Source organism: Schistocerca piceifrons, chromosome 2 (assembly GCF_021461385.2).
Source record: "Schistocerca piceifrons isolate TAMUIC-IGC-003096 chromosome 2, iqSchPice1.1, whole genome shotgun sequence".
Classification (NCBI taxonomy): Eukaryota; Metazoa; Arthropoda; class Insecta; order Orthoptera; family Acrididae; genus Schistocerca; species Schistocerca piceifrons.
Genome location: NC_060139.1, coordinates 726,868,169 through 726,885,693, shown reverse-complemented (window position 1 = coordinate 726,885,693; position 17,525 = coordinate 726,868,169). Strand labels below are relative to the sequence as shown.

At 39.6% G+C, this 17,525-nt stretch overlaps 1 protein-coding gene and 1 pseudogene across 4 annotated transcripts in view; one reads left to right on the top strand and one right to left on the bottom strand.

Annotated features, from left to right (window-relative positions):
• The window catches only part of LOC124777261 (organic cation transporter protein-like), a 320,726-nt gene that overhangs the window by 156,260 nt on the left and 146,941 nt on the right, over window positions 1-17,525 (bottom strand). The gene's annotated exons all lie outside the window — the stretch shown is intronic.
• On the top strand, window positions 12,423-12,540 carry LOC124778844 (annotated as a pseudogene).

Here is a 17,525-nt window from a genome sequence, read left to right as displayed (position 1 = left end):
CTTACACAACTGTCCTGAGATTTCTGTTAGGTAACTGACTAAGACTAGCACTTTGTGTCACAAAACTTGTGACCTGGCAGCCTGAAACTGTTGGGCTACACCTCTCCCACAACTGCTACCTATCAGCAGAACTTGTTTTCTACAGTGTTTTCCACCCAAAATATCTTAATGATTCCAAGCTCTCTTTCGCTTTACCATAGATTCATATTAGATTGCAAGGTGGAAATTCGTTTGTAACGTAGCAAAGCCAACAAATGGGAATATGAAATAAAACTTCTCACAACAGTCTGATCTCACAGCTCAAGGCGTACATTCATTGTTGGAAACATTAGCTTCATATTTAATGCGCATCATAATGACACCTTGTCAATCCTGTTTTGTGACTAGTTCATCTCGTTTTAATTTTGTTATGAGTTCATTGTAGCCAACATGTGCTCAATATTTAGTGCTCTTTTGTATAGGCCTAAGTAACAGAAGCTATGAGCCAAATTCAGACACATTGCATTACAAATTACCAACAAGTAGTTTCGCATATATTATAAATATATACCATATTTCTTCTATTGAAAATGCAAGAGGCATCTGCTGTGTACTGCTTACTCAATCCATTGACGAAAGGCTCTGTGCATCCTACAGTGATATACAAAGAAAGATTCTTGCACTGCAAGTTCTTTTTCCATGTGTGACACTGTTTTGGCTATATGTTCTTATCAGTTTTAAGTCTCAAAAAATAACTTTGAAGAGCAACTTCACATTTGTTTGACTTCATATGGGTTATGACATCAACCCCTCTTCCCCTCCTCCCAAGTCCATTGCCAGATTTTACACCACAAACTGGCACTGGGACAGAGTTAATGTCTGATATGGTCCCACACATCTTCTATTGGAGATAGATCTGGAGATCTTCCTGGTCACACAAGTACCTCAGCGTCTCACAGATATTTATAGAGACACATGTCACATGTGGATGAGCATTGTTCTTTTGAAAAATGGTGTCAGGATACTGTATCATGAAGAGGTGACACAAGAGGATACAGCATGTCAGATGTAAAATTGTATCATCTGAGTCCTCTCAATCACTATAACCTGAAGTCATACCCAATGCAAGAGCTTATGGGCACATCACAAATGATCTCTACAACATGACACCAGGAGTAACACAGCTGTGCTAAAACAATGAAAGAATGGGACCTCTTCCCAAGTTGCCATCATACTGACCGATGGTGGCTGTTCAGGGCAATGCAGAAACTCGAGTCATTGCTGAAAACAATGTGACACCATTTATCAACAGTCCATTCTTCCTGCACACGGTACCACTCCAAATGTAGCCATTTGCATTGTGGTTTTAGCGGCAGGCTACATGTGGACCAGTAATTCCCTAGTCCAGCAGTTGCTAGCCTCCGACCAAAGGTGCAGGATGACATGGATTGTTGCTGGGAGTTTATTATTTGTACTTGGATGGCGAGCGAATGGGTTCAATGTGCTCGGTGCATGATATGGTGATCCTCCCTTACTGTGATCAATCAGAACCTTGACAACGACTGTGTCTGCCCTCATATTCCCATGATGTTCAACATCAGGCCAGTGTCACATCCAGATTCCCGAAACCTTTGGATATTGCACAATTTGACCGGCCAGCCAAATGGAGATCTACAATGAGACTCCGTCCACACTGCTGTATTTTCTTTATTTCATTGTCCCACATGGGTGCATGGCTTCTCCGTATAGCTCAACATGTGATGTTGCTCACGCAGGTTGAATATCCTACAGGCTTGATAACAACAGTGCTGCACTCAGGTGGCCATTCCGCCTTTACAGAAAATGGAAACTAATCATTTACATACCTTACAATGATCAGCACAAAGTTACACTGACATCCGACAACGTCTTTTGAATGTTTCATTTTTTGTCAGACAATATGATTTTAACAAAAAACATTACTGTCATTGCAACTGAATACCTGGATCCCAACACATCACATCATTGATGGCATTGCAACCCCCAAGAGTTTTCAGAAATATCTATAGTAATGAAGTGGAACGTTAATATTCTTCAAATTCAAGTAATAGCCGCAGTAACTTAAAGGGAATTCATATATTATCATGAAAGATAACATCATATGAGGTCAGATGTTTAATTTAAAAATAAAAACAAATAGCCCGCAATACGAAAATAAATTTTTCACGTTTAGTCATCTCCAAAATGGGTTGCAGAACACCAGGACAGGAATTTGTTAAAAATGGCGCCGTTTGTGAAAAAATTGGCACGGATGAGAACCTGATAATATCATAATCTGAGCTCAAAAATGTAAACAGCATATAATCAACATAATCCAGCACAGATTTCAGATCAAGCAAAATGCAGTATGTTGTCATCAATGAAGACATGTGTAACTTCAAGAGAGTGTATCATGAATGAGAATTGAATGGACAGTTGCTGCTCCCACTGCAGTGCTCAAGATACACTTGCGAAATCAAACATCACAATTTATTATTTGTCAAGAGGACAGGGTTGCCATATCTAGCTAGGACCTCATCGGGGAACAATTAGATGGACGTGTCGAAATGAAGTAGAAATTTATTTAGTGTGATTATCTTTTATATAGAACACAATTACATGGAACTTGTTGCTGCGGAAGTAGTTGATAAACCATATTTTACGGAAGATTTCACCTTTTTCAGCAAGTCTTTTTTCCCATTTACTTATTTGTAAAACTCCATGCATGTCAGCTTGTAGTTAAACTGGGACTGTAAGGTTATTTCCACAGTTCCTAGCAGAAGTCGATTTCTTCCATCAGTCTACTGGGCCGACATAAGCGAAAATATTCTTTCCACAGTAGCGTTGTGTACAGGAATAGAAAACAAACACTACCTTAAGAAAGTAAGTCCACCTTTCTTCCACAGTGTTTCGACTTCCATTCTGACGAGTCACGCTTAGTGTCTAAAAAGGTTTCCATACACATATATTCCTGAAAATAATTGTCCCCTGAAATCTTCACGTCATTTTTAGTCAGGTGTATAGTAGTGTTTTCAATCTTCAACCAATCTGGGGTTCAGATAGTGTACCAATACTTTTTAAAATAAATAGCCCATTTCTCTAAGTAATCATATGCTATGGTATAGAAAGCCATTGTCTCTTCCTCAAATTTCGAACCAAATTAATTATTTCTTGGTTAGGGTTCGGATTAGTTAATTTGTTCAAATTCATTTTGGTTTGCATGCCAATAAAATTGGCAGTCTTCCTTTCATTGAGACATCTCGATTAATATATTGGCCTGTTTTCGGGGTCAAAAAATTAACGACAGACATATTATTTTTGAGTGAGATAGGGTCTGATGATTTGCATCAACGTATAAGCAGAACACTTCCAGTTTCTCTGTCCTTGCCCTCTTGAAAAATAATTAAATATTTTCATGATGATTATTTCAATGTCTAGTAGTGCTTGATATAATATTTTGGAGAAAATGGGCAAGACATTCAACTCCTTCTATGCTTCTTCTAGTTCTTTAATCTGGCGGAAAACATACCGCTGGCGGTGTCGATGAAGCCCTCCGAAGTTGGTATTGTCTCCACAAAAAGCCATTAACTTATCTTACGGAATTTGCAGTTGTCTTAAAGTGTCTAGACAGAACTTTGCAGTTGTCTCCGATGTTTCGTTATTCAGCGATTCAAACTTCAACAGCTTTCGTTACTCAGCTATTCAAACTTCACCAGCTTCTGTAGGATTCCTTCAGTTTCAGTAAAGTACTGAACAACTAAAGGAAACATCTTTTCAGCCTTGTGGTTCGACGAGTCGGTGCGCATGTCGTAAAACTAAACTTCTTGCAATTGTTTTATGCATTCGGACAGGAGGTGAAGTGCAATTATATTTTTAACAATCGCAGTAGCTTTGGTCCTGGCTGGAGACCGCTTTGCGGCGACTTTAGAGTGAGGATGCGTTGCGTCATTCACCTTTACGGCACAGTCAAGAAAACTGAATGATTGATGACGCTTGACGACTTTATAAGCTGTTGTTATTTCTGCAACAACGCGAGCAGTTCTTCTTGGGTATCTTCTTTAATCAAGAATGTAGGAATAGGCTTTATTGTTGATGCTACCGCGAATGTGTTTGTAGAAATGTGATGCCTCACATCTGCTTAGCTCCGTGAGTTACAGAGATGAAACAGCTGCAACTCTCACACAACGCTTCCTGATGCGTTCGTCCTATCTTGACGAAATACCACTCTTTTGTGTAATTATCCAAAAAGTGTCACTTTCCCTTCCCATTCTTGGGCATTTTCGTCAGCTATGATAAGTTTATTAGACTATAAATAGTCGACAAATCAAATGGCTCTGAGCACTATGGGACTCAACATCTGAGGTCATCAGTCCCCTAGAACTTAGAACTACTTAAACCTAACTAACCTAAGGACATCACACACATCCATGCCCGAGGCAGGATTCGAACCTGTGACCGTAGCGGTCACGCGGTTCCAAACTGAACCGCCTAGAACCACGTGGCCACACAGGCCGGCTAAATAGTCAACAATAACACTTCAGTTATTGAAGTACACTTCACGCCCTATATACTAGCAGTAAACACTTCAAACGTTACTAACTTGCACTCATCGTTCGTATTAAGTTTAGAAAGAATCGTATTATCAGATCGCTATTCAAATGGGAACTGCCCGGTTCTTCCACGCGGCGCTGCTTAAATAGTTCCCGCCTCCTACTACTGGAGAAGTCTTGGCATTTTCTCAAATGACAGCGCTAGATCTAGAAACTGCTTGCATCGTCGATATTCAACATGTCTGTGAGACGACTTTGTCAACATAGAATTGTTTACATACATAAAACTAACTGAGGCTGCATTTACGTGTTGCGCTAACAGATGGTGTTACTTTCGTACCTGAGCCAAGCTCGTAACAGTACTTCGCAAAATCGGGACAAAATTGGTTGTTGGCGGGATGTCGGAGGAAGAAGACCCATAAAGGTGACGCTCCCGATGTATCGGGACGGTTGGCAACCCTATACGAGGAACAACATCGCGCACGTCTGGTAAAAATTTTGCATAAGCTGAGCCATTACATGAGAAGAAAGTAATCCACACTTTGAAGCAAATGCATTATGAGAAAAGGATAGTCATGCCTAGGGTGACCAGATTGTTTAAAAAGGGCAAACAGCTTCAAAAAGGAGGACAAAGGAAGAAAAAAGAGGACACATCAAACGGGTCAACAGCAGATGAGGATACAACCGGTCAGCTTTGGACAAGTCACGTGACTGCTGGGAATTACCGGTAAAACTAGTAGTTAATTGTTACTGATGGTCAGGTGGTGGTTAAATGAACAATATAAAAAAATTAAAAACATTGATTGTGGTGACAGTGTGGCGTCAATTGTTTTGTTATGTCAACAACACGGAATTGTTTACAAAGCGAAAAACGTAAGACCATTTACCTCCCTTCATTCGACGCACCGCTATCAACATCTACAATTCAAGCAGCAGCTGACGACGTGTAAACTGCACTTTAATCTTACGTATACAAATAAATTGATTGACTATGAAACAATGAAATAAAACCATGACAGTTAATCTGTCGAGTTATTTCTTACCTTTATTGGCCACTGAGACGTACGAACCAGCTCCACATATCTTACATTCTGCTTCAAATTCATTTTTCCCTTTCTTAAAGCCGGATATTTACAGGAAAGGACATCAGAAAATGTACACTTTCGTTTAGGCATAGCCAAATATTTTACGTAACTCACTCTGTTAAAAATTACTCTCACAAATCACACGTGCACTACAGGAAGCCAAGCCACTACAAAGCGAAGACACGAAACGAAAATTTTAAATAATCGATATCTGCATTCGCTTATAGGAAGATCAACGATAACGTCGACGATCCTTGTACCACCTACTAACACCGCCTTCGTGCGTGTTTATCACGAAGGCTGTGCCAATAGATAAAGTATTTGAAGACAAGAGCAATAGAACGGGACGAATTGTAAATTTAACTGTATTATGCTCAACTTTACGAAAAAGCCGGATACTGTAAAAATCCGTTCGGACCCCGGACAAAGAGCTAAAAAGCAGGACATGTCCGGATTAATCCGGACGTCTGGTCACCCTAGTCATGCCAGACAACAAAACAAAGGCACAACAGAAAATAGTGATGAAAAAGACTGGTACAACTAGACATAGAGGGGAGCGCATATATAGCTTGTAGCCCTTGTGGCTAAAATCATGAATTTTAACTTTTACTGTGTATTAGTTGCAATATAAGGGTTTTTTCTCCATTGTAAATCTGAGGTTCACATTCGTGCTTGTTCAACCTTTTTATCATGTGCAAGTGCTGCCAACTGTTCGGCATTACTATGAAAATATCAGCAAGTGAATATAATATAGGACAGCGCAGCAGCTCGTGACCACCAGAATATATGGACGTGGTTGGTTCGCTATATTCCATTGTGTAGTGAAATTCTGTTATTTTGCAAGGTTATTATTGAATGATCATTTTCTTTTTATTGCAATAAAGAATATTTAGTAATTAGTTTTTTAGCCCATAAAATGAAACCAGGTGTACAAAGCACATTTTAAAAACAGGTACATATTTTTGTTTAAATCTAGCACCTAAAACCATTACAAAATCACCTAAGGGCATTACGAAATAAAGAAACATTTTCCTTCCTCCAGAAAAAATTCATGTCTGAAACGGTTAAAGGTAGCTGATATTTTGCTAACAGCAAAGCCAGCACTTCACACCGGTAATGAACAAGACAGATTTGACAGTGGTCAGTAAATTCTGTCCTGGAATACCTGAGACTCATTACAAGACCAGCCTTTACAAGATAACATCATTAACACGAACATGACTGTCACTCAGAAGAAGTAATGACGGCCTTAAAATATTTAAAATCAAACAACTCTAGTAGTTATCATGAACTATCGACGAAGTTAAATGAAGAGCTTTCTCAAGATTTTAGTAACCTCTTAAGTTATTTTCGTAACTAACCACTTGCCAACGGGATATTTCGTGACTGAATTATGCTTAAGTTCAGCTGTTGTATAAGAAGGAGTATAAAGAAATACCACCAAACTTCCACCGAATTCACTTTTAACAGAATTGTCACAATTTTTGGAAAAGTAAATGTATGAGTGGCTCCTTAATCACCTAACGTTAAGTAATATGCTTCGAAATCACAATTTGAAATTTTATGCTGAGAAGGCTGTTTACACAGTGATGATATTCTTAGTCCATTAGACTATAAATTATAGCCTACCACCAAATCCTATGATTTGTTGAATGCATTTGACTGCGTAAATCAGAACATCCTTTGAAGCAAATAAATTAGATTATTATTGTGTCTCAGAAATGTCTGTGAACTAATTCAATTTGCATGTATCTAACGGGAGACTAAGTATCAGTCGTCATCAAGATGGGAAAAAATTACGTGGGTGTGCCTCATAACGTTCCATGTAAGGGCCCTTAAACTTTCCTGTGTATTAATGCTTCTTCAACAGCACCGTCCGCAGACGTGAAATTTGTTTTATTCGAGAGTGACACAGAGGCAGCAGTGAACAGTAAATCAAATATAATTTTAGAAAGAGCTGGTAATGCACATTAATAAATGATTTCTTGCCAATTTAAAAAGTCACAATACAATATGCAAAATTGTGCAAGAGGATTTCACAAAACATATGTATCAAATATGACATGTACACAGAGGAGATTGACAGAGAACGCGAATTGCAACTCGACAAAAGATTTAGTTGGGAGGAACATACCAGTGAACTGCCGACGTGCCACAACAATGCGGATGTTGCCAGGTATAGGTGATATCTGGAGATATCTGCGTTGTGATTTCTAGAGAATCCTCGTAGGCATATGAGAATTTCATCGTTTGTACGAGGTACGAGGAAAAAGCGAATATCGTACCCAAACATACGAGAGTTTTGCCCAAGTTTTTACCAAATATACATTATACACATTTGTTGGAGAAATAATTATATTTAATGAAATGGGCATGATTAAGGACAATACGGTCCCTCTCATCAGCTTCAGCCAGAGAGACTCACCGCCTAGCCGCCAATCCCGGCTTAACAATCAAAGTCTAGAATGAAGCTTCAAAGCCTGACCCTAGAAAAAATTAGAAAACTCTAACAATAACGAATCACTTTTGTTTTGTATAACATTTTGAACTCAGTTTCCGAAATAGAGCGACCACCTGAATTTCAAGGCGCTAAAATGTTTTCAGACGATACTCTCATGTAATTGGAAAACAATTAACAGTAATTTGCCCTGCAATACCCGTGTCCCCAATGGAATTGTTAAATATAAACAACAGTCAATAATAATAATAATAACTTTATAATAACATTGCATCATGATGCATGGTTTGGACTCCAACAAACGCTACTCTTAACAAGTGTTTCGCAGTCACAGTACACTCAGCTGCTTTCATTTACTGTCCAGTTACTACAAAAGAAGTGCTTGATTTCGTTGCGTATTGCTGAGATATATGCAAAAATGGGAAGTGACATTGAGTTAGAAGAAAACAGAAGCACCTCGCTGTCGCGCACGCCGGAATAAAAGGCTAAAGAGAGGCAAATCTCTGACACTGAACGTCCTGTGCATAAATTGGAAAAATTTCGAGAAAAACGGCGAAATACTCAAGAATTCCGTAATTGGCTGATGCGCGATATGATCCGTACAGAGCGGGATGCAAGTTTGGTTTCTGAACTTCAGAACATTAAAAGCCATTCAGAAAGTAAGAAGTACCTTAACTTGGTGTAGTTTGTTGCTGCACAACAACCTTCAGTTTCTCAGTTTGTCTCAAACGCGCAACCATTTAAGAGGAAGGTTGCTATTGCTGAAATTAAATTATCAGCATTCTTAGCAGAACATAATTTGGTGTTTTTAGCAGCTGATCATTTATCCTATTTGCTGAAAGAAACGTTTCCAGACTCGGTTATTGCACGGGCCACGACTCTTAACGGCACAAAGCATGGGCCATAGTTTCTAATCTGATTAAAGTGGCACACGCAGAAGTGAGGGTGAAAATGCTATAGAATGCCAAATTTGCCATAATGGCGGACGAGTCCACCAATGTCCGAACTGCAGAACATTACTGTGCAATGGTCCGTTTTTATGACAGATATTCGGGTGGGTAATAATAAGAACTCTTCTTGAAATACTGATCAACTAAATTCCAGAATAAAAGTTTCTCCTAAGCTTTAATTTTGTGTCAATTTTCCGTTTACTGGTTGTACTGAAAGTAAGCTGTGGGAGTTATATGAATACTCACAAATACAAAATTTGAAGTTTACAATGATGCAGACGTAAATATTGAGAAAACTTCTACTGCAGAGAATCTCTACAATGATCTAGTATAAATGTTCCAACAGCCAAACATTTGATTTGGAAATGTTATTTGATTTGCAGCATATAGTTGCCATACGATGTTGGCAAGTTCATAATTCGGTGAAAAGCATATTCCAAGATACTTGCCTGGGAATTTTTGCAATGAACTGCTTTATCAATCGGCGCATATACGCGCAAGCAAGGCGCGCAGAAACCTTCCAAGGGCTTGTGAATACCTCGCGCGGAATATTTACGGTTTTTCAAATTAGCGCCAAGAGACAGGCGGAGTTCAACGAATTTCAGATATTGCAGCATTTTGTATCCCATACATTTTATTTTACGTCATATCGAGTGGAAATCGGCTAAACATAATGCTTCTTTCCAAGTGTTTTAAACTAGGATCCACATGAATTGCTTCATCCTTCGTAGACATGTTGGCTACAATGATGTCGGTTGTTAAAAAAGTGTTGCAAAATGGGATGCTCTAATGCTGTTTTTTAAACAAAATTCGCTTTCAGAGCGAGTTATAAGTGATGAACAAGTTTTTAACTATTTACACGATGCCTATATGTTCTTAGAGAGAATTCTACCAAAATTTACTACTTTCAACAAATTTTTCCAGTCTACAACAGTAGTTTGGTTAACCTTCATGACATGATTAGAACTCTCTATAGAGAAATACTTGTGTATTTCATGAAACGTTCTTATGTCGTGGGAAGAAATCCGAACGATGTTGACCCAAAAAATGCAGCTCATCATCCGGATGATTCACAGCTGTACTGAGGTGTAAAAATTCTGAAGAGCGTTGGGGTACCTGCAATAAAGAATCACCAACACCTTCTTAGGGATTTTTATCACCGATATAGAACTTTTTGTGGTGAGTAGACTGTATCTTTATTTTATCTAGAGGTTATAGAAAAGGAGGTAAGTTCATTTTTATCTTCCAATGCATTTCAAGCAAAAATATCCCAAGAATTTTGTTTAGCTGCAATGGAATGTTTCTCGTTTCGGGTAGGTATGAATAACATGATCTTTGCGGGTATAAAAGCTGCTCATATGTGACTTTATATTTTTATTGTTTCGTCTTTTTTATATATTTGTATATTTATATCTGGCACACCTAATGAGTACTATTAATTCTCAAATGTTAGAGATAGCTTCGTGCCAGATCAAAGCAAGATATGATATGGATGGTAAAGTGCTATCCAAACTAGCAGTTCTGAGTCCTAAAAATGCACTGTCACCCAATTTCAGAGATATAACATCTTCGCTTATGCCCTTGTAAGAACTATTGCCACGTATTATTCCTCCCGCACTGTTGATTTAGCACAAACTACAGACAACCAATAGAGGCGTCTCCCCCTGATTTTGGCTCGTCTCCCACACTCACTCCAAAAGGAGCAATCACCGGATAAAACGTGATCATACAAGTGAAGAATTCAAGAAACTGAGCGATTTCGTCCTCTCAGTTTTGAGTTTACCTCATTCAAATGCTGACTGCAAAAGAGTTTTTTCCAAGGTATGTAAAGGATTAAAACTCATAAATTGATTAATAACACGTGCCCATGCTTCTTAGGTTATTAACATTTTACGTTAAATTCCAGGTAGACCTTGTGAAAAGTAATATCAGAAACCGACTGCAAACCAACCCATTGAATGGAGTACTTCTTGCCTCAGAATGTATTAAAGAGGTCCCAGAAACGACACAAGTGTGACCCTCCAACCAACACAGGAAATGCACCAGAAAATAATTTCGGTTACTCTGTATAAAACGGGAGAAGAAGAAGTGGACTACGAAATTAAATCACACGTGCGGAATCTTGTATTTTTGTTCTATTTATCTTGTAAATAAGTTTCTTTAGGCAGTACATGTAGTCTGTAATACACCATGAACACATTTTTCGAACCTTACAAGAATTTTTGGTAAAATATGAGAATTTTTATGAGGTTGGTACGAGAATTGCGCGCTCTGGATATCACAAGCCTGTACATTATACTTACTTTCAGTCCACTAACATCATAAGATGGTGGATTTTGGGATATCTCATCACGCCAAACAAAAGTTTTCTTAATTCAAAAGCATGGTGAGAGAAATCTGTTCGAGAAAGGGGTATACCAACTACGCTTACGTATCTTTTATAATAACCACACTTAGGACCTGTTAAAGGAACTTTAGCGCTATGGCCTACGGAATCTGAGCAGCGTATTTAATCTAATCTGGCTACTTATTTTATACTATAAGAATGTAAATTGGTGCACTCATCTAAAAATAACAGGGCAAATGACATTAAGACCAGGATTTAGTAGTCTAAATTGGTTCAAATCAGTGGCCGAGAAACTCGTTAGTCAACAGAGCCAAATATCAGTCGTACAAAGAATTAAGTTTCTTTTGAGAGCCATACTTTATGAACTTAAGCTATATAGGCAGGTACACCGTTGTACTCCTAATTTGGAGTGTGCTAAAGGCAGCTTCAGTCTGACTGAGGTATGTTTGCTGATGTAGACACCTTCCCACTCTTACATCGACGCTCGTCTCGTATAATTGCTTCCCCTTTATTCATCTTCTATGTCCAGACCATAGCAACGTAACTTTCTCAGTACTCAACATTAGAACTTTTTTCACTTCACAACGACCCCTAAAATTAAGCTAATAAAGTTTAATTACAGTTTTGCGTTTAAATTGTAGGTACGTCGAATAAAACTTGATACCCTACTTAGTAACAATATTATATTTTACTGATAAAATTAATTAGTAAGGTATCCATAAAATTAAATCATTACAATACTGACAGATACCAATGTGAACAGTGGCCTTGGAAAGTTTGGGTAAGGCAAACTGAATATTGTTGGTTTTAATTGTGCTCACGATTCCAGGTCCTTATCAGTAAGATGACCTCCCATTTTACTCTTGACAAGATTTGTGACTGAAAATGATAGTTCGCATGAACATGTAGATCCGAATGAGGAAAGAAAAGCAAACGCTAGTTTTTTGTCACACATCTTCCTTCTCCAGGTCTTTCAAAGCAGACCCCTTGCGCTGTGTACTAGTTTCGGATTTGTTGTTCTTTATTGTTTCTGCAGGCAACGGCCTTGCCGCAGTTGATACACCGGTTCCCGTGAGATCACCGAAGTTAAGCGCTGTCGGCCGTGGTCGGCACTTGGATGGGTGACCATCCAGGCCGCCATGCGCTGTTGCCATTTTTCGGGGTGCACTCAGCCTCGTGATGCCAATTCAGGAACTACTCGACCGAATAGTAGCGGCTTCGGTCAAGAATACCATCATAACGACCGGGAGAGCGGTGTGCTGACCCCACGCCCCTCCTATCCGCATCCTCCACCGAGGATGACACTGCGGTCGGATGGTTCTGGTAGGCCAGTCGGGCCTGAAGACGGAGTGCTATTGTTTCTGCATCAGCACAAAGACGTTCAAATTTCTAGCTTCACAATTCTTTTTTTTTTTAATCCATCAGTTACGCGTACAAATTAAAATTTCAAATGTCAAAATTAAAGGTAGAAAAATTTAATTCTGTTACAGTAGCATCAACAGATTTTTCTTAACAAAGGCTAATGTCGCTTTGCTGTTTCTGAATCCCAAAAAGTTGTTGAGAAAAGCTTGCCTCATACTTAAAAGTGTTGTTTTGAAGTAACAAATGTCAATATCAAAATGATTTTCTTGGCGAGGATTTAACAGGCTTAGAAAGTGAATGAAAGTTTCTTTTTCAAAATCTTGAGCAAAAAGAGATTATTTGTTTTCAAATGGAGTAGCTTCTTGTAACATTAACAAAATTGTGTTTCTTTTTTCCTGTAGTTTAAAATTAAGCTCGTTTAGATGAGACGTGACGCCTACAACAAAATAAATGGACTCGCCCAGGCCGAAAATCGATTCGGCACCGAATTTTCGAACTCACTGCATATCACACCCGCACGTGGTATTTTGTGCAGGAGTCAAACTCATGGTGTCAGAGAGCCCCACGTGGCTAACGATTCACAGTTTGCCGACCACTGGTATAAATGAAAATTGATATGACCACACGCACGTCATAGATAAAGTAAATGTAACGTTAATGTTAGTTGAGAGGATGTCAACCATAACTGAAGGAAAATATTAAAAGCGAGATTGGCTCTGAGCACTATGCGACTTAACTTCTGAGGTCATCAGTCGCCTACAACTTAGAACTAATTAAACCTAACTAACCTAAGGACATCACACACATCCATGCCCGAGGCAGGATTCGAACCTGCGACCGTAGCGGTCACGCGGTTCCAGACTGAAGTGCCTTTAACAGCTCGGCCACACCGGCCGGCAAAAGCGAGATTATCGATGAGCCTGGACGAAGACAGATGAGAGCGAGATACGAGGGAATCAGAAATCAGTAACAGCGAAAAGGTCCCTTTAAACCTGGTCGGGAATAGCACGATGACAGTTGACGGACGAAATATCGTACCCTTCGGCACAAAGACTGCATCCAGGAGCGGCACCAAGGACGGAGAGGGTGAGGGGATATCGGAAGTCAAGGGATCGTGACAGTCAAGGGATTGTGATACTCCGCCCCCTTCCCTCTCCCCGAACAAAAAATTACTAAAAGCGTCAGTATTTTAACATGCATCAGCTTCCGAATTTCTCAGTTTTTGGAGAATAAATTATCACGAAAACCAAATATCATGAAAATGGCAAGAAATTCTAAAAGATTTACAGTTGTTTTTGAAGCAGGATACTTTTCTCTCGCTTTTCCATGTGGATGGGCTTGCGGTCTGACTGCAGAAAACATTGCAGTGACGTAAAAGCGCCGATTCACAAGCGGATCGTACCTATCAACAACCCAGTTCGTGAGCCCATTGTTAGATTCAGCAAATCACTGGAAGTTGGATGAGAAACACAGAAAGGGAAACTAAGACACAAATAACAAAGATTGACTTCCCAGAATACAGGAGGGAACAACTGAAAGGAACAGTACCCCCCCCCCTCCCCCTGTATTTGTACGTTCGCACAGACCAATACAAATGCTTAGTGAAATATAGGTAATGGTGAGTGCACAGTTTGATTTTATATTGTGTTATAGATGACTTGCCAAAATCGCATGACGGTTCAAACCTGCGTCCGGCCATCCAGAAATTTTTTTCCGTGATTTCCCTAAATCGCTTCAGGCGAATGCCGGAATGGTTCCTTTGACAGGGCACGGTCGACTTCCTTCCCCGTCCTCCCCTAACCCGATGGGACCGATGATCTCCCTGTTTAGTCAAAAAAAAAAAATGGTTCAAATGGCTCTGAGCACTATGGGACTTAACAGCTGTGGTCATCAGTCCCCTAGAACTTAGAACTACTTAAACCTAACTAACCTAAGGACATCACACACATCCATGCCCGAGGCAGGATTCGAACCTGCGACCGTAGCACCTGTTTAGTCCCCTCCCTCAAATCGACCAACCAAAATCGTTAGAGCCTGTTATTAACTCAAGTGTATGACACATGCTCTTTCCAAATTTTCTGAAGTTTGTTTTTCAAATAACGTATCTTTCTTAACTCCAATTTCGTGGAAGTTGTGCTGAAATCAACGCAGTTACAATTGATGTAGTCAATATACTATATTAGCTACTTTTATTTTGTAAATTCTATTAATCGTATGCATCAGTGGTAAGTTGGAAGTGGGGATGACGACATGATACATTTTAAGAAAGGGGGAGACCAGTAACCAAAGGAGGTGGACGCATGCTTGGCAGAAGTCATGGTGAATTCTGAAAGGAATTTGCAGTTACAGATCGGAAATGAAAAATAATTGACAAGTTAACACGTACCGCCTTTTAATTAACAGCTTTATTTATACCTTCTAGGCATAGTCATAGACAGTGCACTCAATACAGCCGATGAACGCTGGGATTGTTCCTTCCATAACACTATAGCCGATTATTCTCCCTGACCTTGCCCACAAACCTTTTGTGCACCAACCTTTGGAGTTCGGTAAAAGTCAGCACTGTGGTGTATTTTTGTTCTTTTAGGCTAAGGCTACACGGGCGTTTTTAACGCAAATGTTGTGCCATAAATAACGTAAGAAATATGGACACAGTGTTGGGGTTTAAGATGTGGTTACACGGTACTGAAATTAACTCATACAGCCGAAGGACAGGCGCTACTTCAAGGTCGTAACGCGGATATATAGGCCAGAGCCCATTTTCTTCCTTCAAAAGAACCAAGTTCCACCCTTCCTACAAAGGAAACTACGTTAACAATACAGCGTGTAGCCGCGTTATTTATAACGTATGGTATATCCAGGTGTCTAAGCTAAGAAAACGATGCGGTAACTTCCGTAAAATTGTTACTTTAAAAAATGCACTATTCATATTCACCATGCAACAGGCATACAATACGAATTACATCGGTATTCTTAGAGGCATAAAGGCAAACGCCTAGTCGTTTCTTTGCCGTGTGTGATATCTGTGGCGAACAGAAACGCAAGAAATGAGCGTGCTACTTACATGACTGCGAGTAGTAGCCGCCATGATGCTCCAGTATCCCCAAGCGCGGGGTTCCCTCGGCCACACAGCCAGGGGGAGAGTAACCGGCTGGGTGGCGTGACCCGAGGCAGGCAGGGAAGGGAGGGAGTTAAAGAGTTCCAATCCGCGAGACATGTGGCGTTCAAACTACCGTTTCGCTATCCACGGTAACGAGGGAGGAAGCTTATGAAAGCCAGTAGGATTTCGGATTGGTGTTTCTTTCATCATCTACCACCAGATGTTATCTAGTAGAATAAACACCGATGTATAAATCATTCTTAACCCATTAAGCAACGACGAACCAACAAGAGCGTGTCCACATCACGAAGCCTCTCATATAGTGGACTATCAAATACGTGCGTTTACTACAAGATTACAAAAAAAAGAAAGAAATTTAAGCGATACTGTATTATAAATGTAGAGTTATAACATGTAGTTCATCTCATCAAAATGTCACTTCCTTTCTTCATTTATTACTTAATTTTCTGACGATGTATTTTGGTTGACGTATACACTCACCTTTACAGAACTGATCGATTCAGTCATATTTCTGAACGATCCAGCACATAATATGCGAAAGAATTTTTTATTATGGAGTATATCTGAACCAGTCATATTTCTGAACGATCCAGCACATAATATGCGAAAGTATTTTTTATTATGGAGTGTAGTTGAACGTTGCTTTCTAGAACTGACATGTAGTAACATGCACCCCCTTGCGTTACGTAATAGTAATTCTTTATTTCGTATGAAAAATAATAGTATGTAATATCGTAATTTATAAGTTAAACCATAACAACAGAAACATATATTTCTAACTTCACAATATCAGTTCAGAACCGCTTCCAAAACGAGGAAATGAAATATGTACTTCATTTCGTCACGTGTAGTTTCGTTTCGTGCGTCCACTCACTGACATTTCCTCTACAGCGAGTCTCCGTCTCGCCGAAATCCGTACCATGTGAAGCCAGACTTTGCGGCTCCTGCTGGCGTGAAGGGTAGATCCTCAACCTTCCTAAATGATGTCTTAAGCCACAGAAATACGTAACAAGGATGATTTGATATCCCTATATTTTCAAAAAGTTATCGATTCAGTATCGTACCGATCGTTACGAAAGAATATACTAATGGACTATGTGAATCATATAGCCCGGTATAGTTGACATCTGTTCAACGATATTATACGACATTCAGAGTTTTCAATGTCGGTCGAAATCGATCTGACAAATAGGGATATAAGTCTCGCCAACCATCTTAATACAATTACAGAGGAGCAGGCATGTGAAGTACCGTATTTTAGCCTCTTCCTCCTCTTTCGTCGTGGTCGCGTGGTTAGAGGCGCCATGTCACTAATTGCGCGGCCCCTCCCGCCGGAGGTTCGAGTCCTCCCTCGGGCATGGGTGTGTGTGCTGTCTGTAGCGTATGCTAGTTTAAGTAGTGTGTTAAGTCTAGCGACCGATGACCTTATGAGTTTGGTCCCTTAGAAATTCCCACATATTTGAACATTCTTTCGTCATCATTCGTTCAAACAAGACACTAAATTCTACGTGCGTTTACCACACGTGCATTTAAGACCAATAATACGCTAGCTGCCGACGTGTCGCCTAGTTAATAGGATTTTATAAGACTATGAGCCACACTACATGATTAGTATTACAGCTCACTAATAACATATGTGACAATTTGTACATTTT